This window comes from Balaenoptera acutorostrata, chromosome 21 (genome assembly GCF_949987535.1).
Source record: "Balaenoptera acutorostrata chromosome 21, mBalAcu1.1, whole genome shotgun sequence".
Lineage (NCBI taxonomy): Eukaryota > Metazoa > Chordata > Mammalia > Artiodactyla > Balaenopteridae > Balaenoptera > Balaenoptera acutorostrata.
In genome coordinates, this window is record NC_080084.1 from 30919174 (window position 1) to 30932543 (window position 13370).

Here is a 13370-nt window from a genome sequence, read left to right on the forward strand (position 1 = left end):
AACAAATCAAACCCATAAAAAGAGTAACTTAGAAGAATATTCAGTGTAATATGATCCTGGTAACACCTGGATTAATAAAATAACTGACCTTAAGGGGGAGTTAATCCAGAACACACAGACTCAGTACCAAAAAATTTTTAAAATAGTCTGTGTTTAAGCCAGGGATTTTTGCCCTTAGAAGGAAGCAAGCACATTCAACCCAATATTAAAATTTGGAAAAAAAAATTCAAAGTAGTTGTCAAATTCTAGGTAAATAAAAACACTAGTTTCAGCATGACGAAAAATCTCGTGGCCAGAACATATCTGCCATGTACATTGCTTGATATAATGTGCTACTGCAGTGGTGTGTAGCTTTGTCCCTTTCCATGAGAGTTCATCAACTGAAAATTTGAAAGAAAGAGCATTAATTTGAAGGTAATAATTTAATTGCACTTCAAACATGGGAAGTAGGGTTTTTCTGGAAAACTTGCAAGTCAGATGGAACTGCAGTCCATTAAACAGTGATTCCTATGTGGCCATCTAATTTTTTCCAGGAACACAAAATGCCCAAGGAAAGTTCTTTAATAAAAGATCTCAATAACAAAGGCAGAATTAAGATTCTTTCTCACTAATCAGATTTCATACAAAACCCTCGCAAATTAGAAAAATGTGTTCTACAGCTTCAGAATGAAGCTAATTTCAACACAATTCCATACACATACTTTGAATAGAATCTAATTATATTAAAATGAATACAATGTGTTTCAGATGTAATAGCATTTCAGAACAAAACGCAAGAAATTCTGAACTAACAAAGCTCTTGGTCAAGAATCATACCAAGAAACCAGGCATCTTACTCTTAATCTTAACTCCTTTTTCCTACAAAATATAATTTTTCATAAACTGGGTTATCATTTACTCAAGGTCACACACCATAAAACATGGACCATCATGACATATTGTTATGCTTTGACTGTCATCAAGTTTCTGTGCTTGATTTTTAGGGCAGTTGCTCAGCTGTGAAGTTACCACCAAGACCTGAGAAAGTGGACTCAGGAATCGATTGCGGCTTAAAATTTGGGGACTTAACATCCTCTAAAAGAAAGGTGCAATAAGTGGAGCCTGCTTCTCTATTGGTGGTTATCGATTTTCCTCCCTGTGGTCATTCTCCTAAATTCTGTCTGTTCAGTGACACTTATCCCCAATGGTCTCCATTTCCAGACAGGATTACAATCGTAGTCATTACAAATAGGAAGAGAATGTCATGAAAATTGGCCTCCTCTCCTTTCTAAGGCCATATTAACAATCCTATTCATCCATCCATTTATTCACATGTAAAAATTCATTGATAATCAAGTAAGAGACAGAACCTGTTTTAGGGACTAAGGACTCATATAGAAAACAAGTTTAAAAACACTTTACCGTTTTTAAGAGATGAGAATACAAATGAATTCTATCAAACTCATAAACAGTTCACGAGTCCATGATCCATATCAAAAGTTGAGATAGAGCTAGGGATGTAAAGATAAACAAAATTGGACCTAGGCTTCAAGGAGCAGGGCCTCCGGTGGAGGAGACGGGTCATTGATATTATGACTATAATAATATACGTGCAAAAATAGAAGCATGTCCTGGGTACAATACCGGGGGAATCAAAACCTTGATTTTGGAACCTCTGGAAGGTTTCTTAGGAGTGACCCCAAACCTGTTTATGAATGGTGAGTAAAGATTCCCACATAATTGAAGCAAAGAGGATGCATGTAACAGATCTCTTCCTGTTCATCCTAGACATTATTCCATTCATGTTTGTGTTTCTTCGGCGTCTGAGACCAGTGGCTCTTCCTTTCAGCCCTCAAATCGGCATGAGTCTTATTTATCTAAACACACACACCCTCTCAAAATCTTTCCCTCTTTCTGCTTCCCACTTTGTTCTGTTACTTTCACCTCTTTCTTTGTAGTCTCTACATTATTACCTGAAGGAGCTGAACAGGCTTCCTCTTTTCCTCGACACTGATTCAGTCATTAAACTCGCAATCAAGCTTCAACTCAATCAAGGGTCACCTGCGACCGCCCATTTCCCCATCACCATCCTAATCATCTACCAGCCCCTCCCACTCTGGTCTCGGAGCCTTCAGCGCCATTCACTAGACTGTCTGGCATTGTGTCAGCATCTTCGTTAACAGATTTAAGTACGTTTTGGAAAACGGCACGGCATATCTTCACCAACCAATTTATTCTTTCTTCCAAAACATCCTCAAGCTTTTAAAATACTCACTTCCTGAGCTTTTGTATGAAGCACTGCAATCCGTTTACTAAAAAAACATGTAACAAAGACAACAATTTCTCTCTTACTCTCTTCCCAGACATTATTTGATCTCTTTTCTCCCTAAAAGGAGCCGCTCTCCCAGAGCTACTCCCTTGTCACAGCACTGCTGGGAGGATCATTCCAAGCCCTGCTTGTCCCCCCAGCTTGGCCCCCTGGGAACCTCCTCCTCCTCCACCTATTCAAGTTCTACTAATACTTCGAGAATCTTCGGGCATGATCCTATTCCTGAAGTCCTTTCTGACAAAACCAGTGCATAAAGATATTTCCTCCTTCAAATTCTTAAAACATGTGTCCAAACTGTGTCGTTCCTTCTTTTTCATTCTTGTTTTATTATTTTATAAAATACTACGTGAACACTTAACATGAGATGCACTTTCTTCACACGCTTAAGTGTACGATACAGCAGTGTTGATTAAGGTACAATGCTGTACAGCAGTTCTCCAGAGCTGATCCATTTTGGTCAATAAAAACTTTATGTCTCTTGGCTGGTAACTCCCCTCTTTCCTCCTCTCCCTGGCCCCTGGCAAGCACCATTCCACTCTTTGAGTCTATGAATTTGACTATTTTAGGTTCCTCATATATAAGTGAAATCGTGCAACATTTGCGCGTCTGTTACTGGCTTATCTCACTTACCATAAGGTTTTCAGTGTTCATCCAATACTGTACCTTAGTCAAAATCCTGTATTACACTCTACCTAAAAATCTGTAAGTCAGTAGATCTCATGTTAAGTGTTTGTACCAAAATAAAAAATTAAAATAAAGTAGAAGTAGAAATTGGATAATTTTAGAGAAACTTGGTTCTGGCTTTTGACCAAAATTGCCAATAAACTTCCACCCTTTTTTTTTTTTTCTTCACCTAAATAAAAAGGATAAAAAAAGATAGCATGCAACAGAGTATGTGCTTTAGAACCAGAGAGATTGAGGTTAATCCAGACTCTTCCACCAACTGACGTTCTGATGCTGGAAACAATTACATACTCTTTCCAATCCCCGGTTTTCATATGTATAAAAAGAGGCATTCTACTACCATCTTTTCATATGTGTAAAAAGAGGCATCCTACCACCATCTTGGTTAATGGCTTGGACTAAATGAGACTACGTTTAGTGCCACACATACTGATGGAACTTGGCGGGCACACAACGAATTGTAGTTCCTGCATCTTCTCTGTATCTTCCTAGTATCTTTTAACAAAGGAAATGTTTACTAAAGGAAAACTGATAACATCTATATTTTAGGATCATTCTTCCACCCCCATCTCCCCTTCCCATCCTCCCACTCAGCCACCTGCCCTGTGGTGCTTACAGGGAAGCAGCAAATTCACTAGCCACTTGACCTTCAGAATGTTACTTAACCTGGCTAAGCCTCATTCTCATCAGCCATGAAATGGGTTAAAAACGTTAAGCTCAGAGAACTGTTGAGCGATCAAATGAGAAAACGATTAGCAGAGTCAGGCAGAGAGTAAAAGCTCAAAATATAGTTTCAATGGTGATGATGATGATAAGGACGATCATGACTTTTATGATGGAAAAACGATGCCTGAAATTGCCATTCAGGCCGGAGGATTCCTTCTTACTAACAAATAAACACCCATATTGCTGCCCCGGGAAGATGTAGGGGACTACAGAAATAAAAGCATCACATTTTGCATTTACAGCACAGTGCCAGAAAAGAAAAAGTAAAAACAAATATAAATTGTAAGAGCGAGAGTCTCAGACGTTTGAAAAAGAATTGAGAAAGCCTCCTTTTATACCAGAATGTATTTGAAGATGGAAATTCCGAGAGCTCAGATCATTCTCTACAATGACCCTCTCAGCACAATAAGGAAATCTGAACAGCTCAAAGTGCCTAGAAAGTCATCTGATCCCGAGGACAGTTTATAATTGCAGAACGATGCAGAGGTAGACAAACGAAGACAAGGGGCGAGGACAGACACACCCACCTGGCTCTTTCTGAATTATTTACCAGTCGATACAATTGACTCTTGAACAGCGCAGGGGTCAGAGGTTCCAACGCCCCAAGTCAAAAGTCCTCCTATAACCTTACAGTGGGACTTGCGTATCCATAGTTCCACAACCACAGATTCAATCAATCATGGGGTGCGTAGTACTGTAGTATTTATTGACAAAAATGTGCACAGAAGTGTATCCTATGCAGTTCAAACCTGTCTTGTTCAAGGGTCAACTGGATTTTAAAGAAGTCGATGGTTAACACAAGAACCACCCCGTACTCTTCCTATAAATCAGTCTTTACACGTCTATGGACCTACATATGTGTGTGTGCTCTTGTTTTTTTCCCCTTTATTTTAATTATACTCATCTCTTTGGTGCTCCCCCAAAGTTCAATGTTAAAGGGCCCTCCTTGTACAGTTAAGGAAGTATGGCCAAACCAGGTAGACTGAACCAATGCCGCAGCTGGTCTGGTGCCCTGGCACACAACTCTGCTGGGATCGGCTGGGTGGGTGAACACCTCCACCTGGGATACAGGTGTCTCTCCGCTGCTCTGATGCTGTTAGGACGAAGGTCTCCAATCTGCAGTCTTCTCTTCTGCCTCACAAATTACACAGATTAGGAAGCAAACATCCAAATAAATGGGTAAGTAGAGAGTTCCTTTGTTTTATAAAAGTCCATTTGAAAACATCCCAGCTCAGCAGTTAGGAAGACCTTCAGTAGTGCACTGGGTAATTTAAAAAATCTTTCTTAATATGAATATTTGAAATTGATGGGAGCCTAATGGTGACGTCATGAAACCACATCCCAGAGGAGAAAGGAGACCAAAGCTGGTGATGGACGAAAGCTTTGGTTTAGGGCGGCACCTGCTGGCTCAGTGGTCTGTAAGTTCACAGTGGACAAAGAACCCCTCACTCTGGGCATCCTTCGCATTGAAGCTGAACATTTCAATTGCTGTTACCCATCATCTTGTCAAGGGCCACTGTCTGCTCTAGTAACACACAGCACTTTCCCAGGGACCCAGCTGTCAGCAGTTTTAATGTGGGTGGGAGGATCTTTGGGTCTCATCATTTTGGGAACTGCCAACAACCTTTGCCATAAGTCTCTCTGGCAGTGGCTCGGCGATTCCTCTTTTCAGATATGTGGAAACTCCAAGTGAGCCTTCTGGTCTTAGAAAGTTTCACCCACGTGGTATTTTTTCCTAAATAAATATTCTTAAAAGAAAACAAAACTGGGCTTCCCTGGTGGCGCAGTGGTTGAGAATCTGCCTGCCAATGCAGGGGACACGGGTTCGAGCCCTGGTCTGGGAAGATCCCACATGCCGCGGAGCAACTAGGCCCGTGAGCCACAACTACTGAGCCTGCGCGTCTGGAGCCTGTGCTCCGCAACGAGAGAGGCCGCGATAGTGAGAGGTCCGCGCACCGCGATGAAGAGTGGCCCCCGCTCACCACAACTAGAGAAAGCCTTCGCACAGAAACGAAGACCCAACACAGCCAAAAATAAATTAATTAATCAATTAAAAAAAAAAGGTGTCTCTCAAATTAAACAAAACAAAACAAAACAAAATAAAAAACAAACAAAAAATAACTCAGATCTCCTAAATGGCTTCTTGGGTTTCTTTCTCTACACTGAACGACTTGTCCATTTTTTTGAATTTAGGACAAATGCTCCTTGACTTACTGTGACCTTTTATTTTTAGATATGTTATAATTTACACATTATAAGAAAGATTAGCAAAACCATGGCCTTAGCTTTTTCTATTTATATACATATATATGTGTATAATATATGTATACATATGTATATATTATATATATAATAAATACATTCATTTTTTTTTCTTTTTTCCTACAGCAGAAACTTGACATTGGTAATTTCAGAAGGTTGACCCCCCTGGAGAATGTCCTTCACGATTCTGTCATAACACATTTAAGAAAGTCCTTGGTCAATTTCAGGCAGCTATCAAATCTGCCGGTTGTGGGGTAGAATTCTTTGAAAACTTAGTGACAGCAGGGCGGCTTATGACCACTGAAATGTCAGCTTATCAGGAGAGGGTGACTCCAAGGCCTGAAAGGATTCAATCCAACTCAACTCATATCCACTCCAAAGCGTCCCTTTCTTGGCCTTTTCCTGCCCCCAAATTAAAATAATCCGATAATCAGGACACTCACTAAGGCTGCTCTTCTAAAATGTGTCTAATAAGTCCTAACAGACCTTTTCAATTCCAACTAGTCCATGACAACCTCAGGAGACAATTTTTTCCCCGTCGCATCTATGCGTCCTTGATACCCTGCTTGATATCAAGAAGGAATCTAGCTCAAGATTTAGGGTCCTTAACTCTATTCTAAAGGTTATAGCAAGTGCTGACTGCGAGGGTTACTAACGTACTTTAAAAATAAATGACAAATTCCCTGACAATTTAAACAGGTGTAGAGTCAGCAAACAAAATATCTGTATTCTAAACTTTTTCCTTTTGGGCATTGTCAGTTGACCCAACTGGTTATAGAAATGTAATGTCATGAGGTCATGAGGTCATGCCCTTGGGATTTGAGCTCCCTAAAGACCTATTAAGTGTATTCTGTCTCTGAGCATCAGATACTAGTTGTTTTTGGAGTGGCTATATATATATATTTGGAGAGAGAGAGAAGCACACATCTGTGCAGACTTGGTTTTAAATTCCAGCTCTCTAATTACTATCATGGAATCATTACCCAAATTCTCTACTTCTTATAAAATTCATCTTCTCACTCTGTAAAAAGTGGTATCATAACACCTTTTGCTTCATGTGTGTATACTTATCCCAAAATCCCTTGAGTTGTATACATTAGATATTTACAGCTTTGTACATGACAGCCGTATCTGATAAAGTGTTTTCAATCTTTTTAAGGTTAAATACTATAAATAGGAAATATTGCATCAATAAGAACTTGATATATTAGATAAATATATTTACTCTGATCCATATATTAGATGCTTCATGTAATCTTAACAACCTTTAATTTTCATTAAACATCTGTTACTTCAAATTCTTCCAACATGATCAGAAACTGAAGTGAATGTTCAATGAAAAATCATGAGAGTTTCCTAATCCCAGGAATTACGGTAAGAAAAGCCAATGTTTCCCATGTTACAAAAGTTACTTGCTTCCAAAGAGAATGACTGACAGGATCAGTTCCACGCTTGTTCTCTTAAAATGACTTAACCCCTCGTAGGGCTGTCTGGTGACAGATCTGCAATTAATGCTGTTCTCTGCATGTTCCCAGCTTTGCCACCTCTGCGGCAAGTTCATCCTGAAATCCTCTGCTCCAACCCACGTGGAACTCATCAGAACCCCCATGCTCTGTGCATTTGCACTGGTGAGTCCATGAACCCAGGCTGCCCTTTTCCCCATCCTTCAACTACTGCAACACACGTGTCCTTCAAAACACATGAATTAAAAAGCATCTCCTTGTAAAGGCTGACCTGACCATCACAGTCAGGCTTTACTGATCTGGTCCCTCAGCAATCATCACCCATGATTTTATTCATACTCTAGTGTTACAGATTATTATTGTTGTTATTATTATTATTATTTTAACATATGCATCTTCCTTTTTGGGTTCTAAGCACCCAAGTGTGAAGGTTGATGCTTATCAATTTCTGATATTTTAGACTAGGCTCCTATTGCACTAGAATGTATGTGGTTGTACAACACACACACACACACACACACACACACACACACACACACACACTCTGTGATGGAGCCTGACTCCATTTCTGATGTTTAACTGATAACAACTTTCAAGCCTGATCTGTCCCTCTTCACCCTCCGCCCTGCCTCTCGGCAAACTCATAAGAAATGCTGGGTGTTCGCTCTTTTGGGGTCGGCACAAGATTCAGATCACAGAGCCCCTGCCTGCACAGGGAAACCTGCTCAGGACCCCCATTCACTAATCACAATAGACCCCAGACGATTCCCTTTCCCAGCCCTCTAGAGCCATTTTTGGACCACCTATGATGTCCGCACTTCTGTCTTCAAGGGCCTCAAGTATGTGAATCATAAACCTTTTCCTATCTCTTGGGGGGCATCATCAGTCTCCACATTCAAACCAAATTTGAGTGGGGGTCCCTCCTGTATCTACAGGGTGGATACAACATGCACACACATCTATGCCGACTGAATTCACTTGATTCTACTCAGTTCTGCTTGTTCTCACAGGTTGAGTCCCCACCAGCCCACACCCTCAATTTGCAACTTTTCTAAGAAGTTAGTTTTCTGTTGAGTCATTCATATATGAATTAATCGAATAATTGCATGAGAACATTTTGAATAAGAGTGCACGGAACTGGGCTTGTTTGTCTTGTATAGCGAAGAGATGAGCAAAAGAATAGTAAACAAGCAATATTTCTGGTCAGTTTCACACAAGAGCCAACCACCATCCAAACAATAACCAGGTAAAAGCCAGAGGAAATGCACAATCCAGCTCCAGGATCCTGAGAACTGTTGGCTGTTTGATGACCTTTACCAAGAATGTCTTTAAATGTTTCCTTTAGATCAAAGTCTCTGAGTGCTTAGCCTTACATTTTTAGTTATTTTTCTTTTGCATCCATTAAGATAAATCCCACAGCGAATGAGAATTACATAAGAGTAGTTTAAACAAGTTTGCTCATAGCTGCTGCAATCCTGCCGATTCTATCATAATAGAACACTTTCGCATGGAAGAAAAAAAGCAATTCAGTTAAAAGCTACATTATAGAAATGCTGAGGGTCTAATTTCAACTCAGGATGGCAAGGAACTTTAAAGTTAAAACAGCAAGTGTGTTTTAATGTGCTCTCAGATCCCCAGGTGTAATACACAATCACCAATAATGTAAGATGGAAAATCAGATGTCCATCTCCGTGGTTGAGATATACATCCTAAGTTATATGCCAGGGGCAAAAAAAGCTCATATTAATGTCAAAGGAAACCCTCTGTATCCGTGGAGGACTTCACTCAATTCTAAGGTTGGAATTTTATTTTTCACGTCACTTCATTGCTTTTGTGGCTCTAAGTTAATCACGTAATACTTTTTTTTGTTTGGTTTTTTTCTTTAATTTAATTTTATTAATTTTTATACAGCAGGTTCTTATCAGTTATCTATTTTATACATATCAATGTATATATGTCAATCCCAATCTCCCAGTTCATTCCCCCCCCCACTTTCCCCCTTTGGCGTCCATACATTTGTTCTCTACATCTGTGTCTATTTCTGCCTAGATCCATCCACATTTCTACAAATGACCCAAGTTCATTCCTTTTTATGGCTGAGTAATATTCCACTGAATATATGTACCACAACTTATCCATTCGTCTGTCAATGGGCATTTAGGTTGCTTCCATGACCTGGCTGTTGTAAATAGTGCTGCAATGAACATTGAGGTGCATGTGTCTTTTTGAATTATGGTTTTCTCTGGGTATATGCCCAGTAGTGGGATTGCTGGGTCATATGGTAATTCTATTTTTAGTTTTTTAAGGAACCTCCATACTGTTCTCCATAGTGGCTGTATCAATTTACATTCCCACCAACAGTGCAAGGGGGTTCCCTTTTCTCCACACCCTCTCCAGCATTTGTTATTTGTAGATTTTCTGATGATGCCCATTCTAACTGGTGTGAGGTGATACCTCATTGTAGTTTTGATTTGCATTTCTCTAATAATTAGTGATGTTGAGCAGCTTTTCATGTGCCTCTTGGCCATCTGTATGTCTTCTTTGGAGAAATGTCTATTTAGGTCTTCTGCCCATTTTTTTGATTGGGTTGTTTGCTTTTTTAATATTGAGCTGCATGAGCTGTTTATATATTTTGGAAATTAATCCTTTGTTGATTCGTTTGCAAATATTTTCTCCCATTCTGAGGGTTGTCTTTTCATCTTGTTTATGGTTTCCTTTGCTGTGCAAAAGCTTTTAGGTTTCATTAGGTCCCATTTGTTTATTTTTATTTTGATTTCCATTACTCTAGGACATGGGTCAAAAAAGATCTTGCTGTGATTTATGTCAGAGTGTTCTTCCTATGTTCTCCTCTAAGAGTTTTTTTTTTTTTTTTTTTTTTTTTTTAAATTTATGGCTGTGTTGGGTCTTCGTTTCTGTGCGAGGGCTTTCTCCAGTTGCGGAGAGTGGGGGCCACTCTTCATCGCGGTGCGCGGGCCTCTCACTGTCGCGGCCTCTCTTGTTGAGGAGCACAGGCTCCAGACGCGCAGGCTCAGTAATTGTGGCTCACGGGCTCAGCTGCTCCGCGGCATGTGGGATCTTCCCAGACCAGGGCTCGAACCCGTGTTCCCTGCATTGGCAGGCAGGTTCTCAACCACTGCGCCACCAGGGAAGCCCCTCCTCTAAGAGTTTTATAGTGTCGTCTTACATTTAGGCCTTTAATCCATTTTGAGTTTATTTTTGTATATGGTGTTAGGGAATGTTATAGTTTCATCCTTTTACATGTAGCTGTCCAGTTTTCCCAGCACCATTTATTAAAGAGACTATCTTTTCTCCATTGTATATCCTTACCTCCTTTGTCATAGATTAGTTGACCATAGGTGTGTGGGTTTATCTCTGAGCTTTGTATCCTGCTCCATTGATCTATATTTCTGTTTTTGTGCCAGTATCATACTGCCATGATTACTGTAGCTTTGCAGTATAGTCTGAAGTCAGGGAATCTGATTCCTCCGGCTCCATTTTTTTCCCTCGAGGTTTCTTTGGCTATTTGGGGTCTTTTGTGTCTCCATACAACTGTTAAGATTTTTTGTTCTAGTTCTGTAAAAAATGCCATTGGTAATTTGATAGGGATTACATTGAATCTGTATATAGCTTTGGGCAGTATAGTTATTTTCACAATATTGACACTTCCAATCCAAGAACATGGTATATCTCTCCATCTGTTTGTGTCATCTTTGATTTCTTTCATCAGGGCCCTATAGTTTTCTGGCTCCAGGTCTTTTACCTCCTTAGGTAGGTTTATTCCTAGGTATTTTATTCTTTTTGTTGCAATGGTGAATGGGATTGTTTCCTTAATTTCTCCTTCTGATCTTTCATTGTTAGTGTATAGGAATGCAAGAGATTTCTGGGCATTAATTTTGTATCCTGCAACTTTACCAGATTCATTGATTAGCTCTAGTAGTTTTCTGGTGGCATCCTTAGGATTATCTATGTATACTATCATGTCATCTGCAAACAGTTAAAGTTTTACTTCTTCTTTTCCAATTTGTATTCCTTTTATTTCTTTTTCTTCTCTGATGGTCATGGCTAGGACTTCCAAAACTATATTGAATAATAGTGGCAAGAGTGGACATGCTTGTCTTGTTCCTGATCTTAGAGGAAATGCTTTCAGTTTTTCACCATTGAGAATGATGTTTGCTGTGGGTTTGTCATACATGGCCTTTATTAGGTTGAGGAAGGTTCCCTCTATGCCCACTTTCTGGATAGCTTTTATCATAAATGGGTGTTGAATTTTGTCCAAAGCTTTTTCTGCATCTATTGTGATGATCATATGGTTTTTCTCCTTCAATTTGTTAATATGGTGTATCACATTGATTGATTTGCATATATTGAAGAACCCTTGCATCTCTGGGATAAACCCCACTTGATCATGGTGTATGATCCTTTTAATGTGTTGTTGGATTCTGTTTGCTAGTATTTTGTTGAGGATTTTTGCATCTATATTCATCAGTGATATTGGTCTGTAATTTTCTTTTGTTTTAGTATCTTTGTCTGGTTTTGGTATCAGGGTGATGGTGGCCTCATAGAATGAGTTTGGAAGTGTTCCTTCCTCTGCAATTTTTTGGAAGAGTTTGAGAAGGATGGGTGTTAGCTCTTCTCTAAATGTTTGATAGAATTCACCTGTGAAGACATCTGGTCCTGGAATTTTGTTTGTTGGAAGATTTTTAATCACAGTTTCATTACTTGTGATTGGTCTGCTCATGTTTTTTATTTCTTCCTGGTTCAGTCTTGGAAGGTTATACCTTTCTAAGAATTTGTCCATTTCTTCCAGGTTGTCCATTTTATTGGCATAGAGTTGCTTGTAGTAGTCTCTTAGGATGCTTTGTATTTCTGTGGTGTCTGTTGTAATTTCTCCTTTTCATTTCTAATTTTATTGATTTGAGTCCTCTCCCTCTTTTTCTTGATGAGTCTGGCTAATGGTTTATCAATTTTGTTTATCTTCTCAAAGAACCAGCTTTTAGCTTTATTGATCTTTGCTACTGCTTTCTTTGTTTCTATTTCATTTATTTCTGCTCTGACCTTCATGAATTCTTTCTTTTTCTACTAACTTCCGGTTCTGTTTGTTCTTCTTTCTCAACTTCCTTTAGGTGTAAGGTTAGATTGTTTATTTGAGATTTTTCTTGTTTCTTGAGGTAGGATTGTATTGCTATAAACTTCCCTCTTAGAACTGCTTTTGCTGCATCCCATAGGTTTTGGATCATTGTGTTTTGTTGTCATTTGTCTCTAGGTATTTTTTTATTTCCTCTTTGATTTATTCACTGATCTCTTGAGTATTTAGTTATGTATTGTTTAGCCTCCATGTGTGTGTGTTTTTTACATTTTTTTCCCTATAACTTATTTCTAATCTCATAGCTTTGTGGTCAGAAAAGATGCTTGATATGATTACAATTTTCCTGAATTTACCGAGGCTTGATTTGTGACCCAACATTTGATCTGTCCTGGAGAATGTTCCATGTGCACTTGAGAAGAAAGTGTAATCTGCTGTTTTCAGATGGAATGTCCTATAAATATCAATTAAATCTATCTGGTCTATTGTGTCTTTTAAAGCTTGTGTTTCCTTATTAATTTTCTGTCTGGAAGATCCGTCCATTGGTGTGAGGTGATAAAGTCCCCCACTATTATTGTGTTACTGTTGATTTCCTTTTATACCTGTTAGCATTCACCTTATGTATTGAGGTACTCCTATGTTGGGTGCATATATATTTATAATTGTTACATCTTCTTGGATTGATCCCTTGATCATCATGTAGTGTCCTTCCTTGTCTCTTGCAATAGTCTTTATTTTAAAGTCTATTTTATCTGATATGAGTATTGCTACTCCAGCTTTCTTTTGATTTCCATTGTCATGGAACATCTTTTTCCATCCCCTCGCTTTCTGTCTGTATGTGTCC

General features: G+C 39.1%; 1 protein-coding gene across 1 annotated transcript in view; it reads right to left on the reverse strand.

Annotated features, from left to right (window-relative positions):
• Window positions 1-13370, reverse strand: part of CSMD1 (CUB and Sushi multiple domains 1) — a 1828277-nt gene that overhangs the window by 990130 nt on the left and 824777 nt on the right. The window lies entirely within an intron of this gene.